Source organism: Palaemon carinicauda, chromosome 8, assembly GCF_036898095.1.
Source record: "Palaemon carinicauda isolate YSFRI2023 chromosome 8, ASM3689809v2, whole genome shotgun sequence".
Taxonomy (NCBI): Eukaryota; Metazoa; Arthropoda; class Malacostraca; order Decapoda; family Palaemonidae; genus Palaemon; species Palaemon carinicauda.
Genome location: NC_090732.1, coordinates 68,961,353 through 68,963,852, shown reverse-complemented (window position 1 = coordinate 68,963,852; position 2,500 = coordinate 68,961,353). Strand labels below are relative to the sequence as shown.

At 33.4% G+C, this 2,500-nt stretch overlaps 1 pseudogene; it reads right to left on the bottom strand.

The window, feature by feature from the left end:
- Nucleotides 1-2,053: 2,053 nt before the first annotated feature.
- LOC137645274 (zinc finger MYM-type protein 1-like) overlaps nucleotides 2,054-2,500 on the bottom strand; it is a 1,914-nt pseudogene continuing 1,467 nt past the window's right edge.

Sequence of the window (2,500 nt, the reverse complement as noted above, 5' to 3'; positions counted from 1 at the left end):
TCTGCTCTAAATTTGCCTATTTTTGATTCCTCTCTCTTCTTTGACCTACTTTACATAGAAATGACTAAAAATGCAAAAAGAGTCATGTTTCTTTGAGATATCTCCAGATATCAATAATAAGTTTTTCTTTCTCCCTCTATATTAGATGTTTTTGGTGCATACGTGTGAATGATCTTCATTTTATACTTTTTTATTTAGTTTGATAATCAATCCTGGAATTCTATCATTGATACCTCATAATTCTTCTGTTACCTACACGATTTTATATAAAAAAAAAAAAAAAAAAAAAAAAAAAAAAAAAAAAAAAAAAAAAAAAAAAAAAAACACCCCATTACCTTTGTTCCATTTATGTACTCTGATGCAGAATATATGCCCCTTATTCAACTATATAAGATTCCCCAGGTTTTCTAATTTCACTCAATCCTATTATACTAGAATTTATATATGTCTGCTCCTTTAGTAACACATCAAGATCTTCTCTAAACAGGGTCCTGACATTGTACGTTTCTAGGTTCAGTTTCAAATAGTATTCTTTTCTATTTCTGAGACAAACAAGAACACACACAAACATTATCATCAACTCCTCTTATGTTTATAAATCGCAAAGGGCGTCAGCTAGATTTCGCCAGTCGTTTCTATATTGATCTTTTAAATCAATGCTTCTCCATTCAACATCTGCTTCACGCTTCATAGTGCTCAGCCATATATGCCTAATTATTCCATCTATTCTGGTGCCGTATGTAGCCCAGTTGAAAGTTTGGTGAACTAATCCCTCTTGGGCAGTGCAAAAAGAATGCCCAAACCATCTCCATGTACCCCTCACCATGATCTCATCCAAATATGGCACTTGAGTAATCTCTCATAGTTTCATTTCTAATCATGTCGGGCCATTTAACCCTCAATATTCTTCTGATGGCTTCCTTCTCATATCTTCAAAATCTGTTGAGTACCGTTTCATTGTCATACCACGACTCGTCCATAAACTACCACCAAACTCACTAAAGTGATATATAACCTGATTTTTATATGTAATTTCAGGCAATCTGATTTCCAAATTTTACATAACGTAACCATTGTTTGGTTAGTTTTTTTCAATATTTCATTAAATTTAAAAAGTTCTGTGCGATTTGCTAATAATGACAGCTTCATCAACATACTTCAGATCAGCCAATTTCCTGTTACAAATCCAGTCCAATCCCTCTCTGCCATTCACAACTGTTCTATGCATTACAAAATTCACGAGGAGGATAAACAATATAGGTAGAAACACATTCCTTTGGAGTACTCAGATGTTCACTGGAAATTCATTTACTAGGACTCCTTTACATAAGCTTTAAAGTTGCTATACTTGTAAAGAGACTTAATCAAATTTACATATTTAAGAGGAACTCCATAATAACGCGGAACTCTCCACAAAATTGGCTGGTGCACACTATGAAGGGTTTTTCTTAGCCAACAAATTCCATCAAAAGTGGATTTCTTTATTCTACACATTGCTGTACATGTCTTATAATAAAAATTTTGTCAGTACAACTTCTACCTTCTATAAATCCTGCTTGTTGCTCTCTCAGCTTTTTCATCACCTTTTCTCTCTAGTTTCTTCAGTTTGAGTATACTATATATTTTCATGACAACTGACGTAAGTGTGATGCCTCTGTAATTATTGCAAGCAGTCAAATTGTTTTTTTTTTTTTTTTTTTTTTTTTTTTTTTTGCATTTCCATCAAGCAGTGGTGTCAATAAAGATTGAACGATTGGGGGGCTGGAGCCCTACCGGTCTGATATATTTGATGTTACCATTAGGTGGTAACTCGGTAGATGAGCAGGAGTGAAAAAAAAGGAGCTTTTCATACGTATTACATCTATTTATATATGTAGAATATTGCATGAGATACAATGATGGAACTATTCTCTGCATATATACTTTCACGCATTCTTACAGAAGAATAAAACTGTATAAAAAGATAAAATAACACAGCTATTTCTCTCTTCCACAAAAAAAAAAGAAATAAAGATGAAGTGATAAATCACATTTTATATAAAGTATATTGCATTTAACTTAAATAAATTAGAGATAAATGCCTTGTGGTGGATTCTCCTGAATTTGGCTGTAAAGATGTTGGGATAGCTGCAAATCTATCCACTGCCCTACCAAGATCAGGGGATTCCACTACAGTTTTCTCAATAGAATTTTCCTAGACTGGTCAGTCATTCCTGACCCATTAATGCCCTGAGGTAAGTTTTGATCAATTTCAAGATGGAAAAAGATCACTCACATTTGGTATTAATGACAGGGAAAATTAAAGCCAAATGTATTAAATTTCAAAGAGTGGGGAAACTTTCCTTCATTGGTTTCATCTTATCAAAAGCATCCAAAATACATTTCACATCATTACGTAGTTTTCTCGGAGAAAAAAGTAGTTCTGCATGGAGGCTTTCCCTTTCAATCCTGGTCAGCAAGGTATTCCAAGTCATTTTTATTCAAGAAATTTGGAGATGAT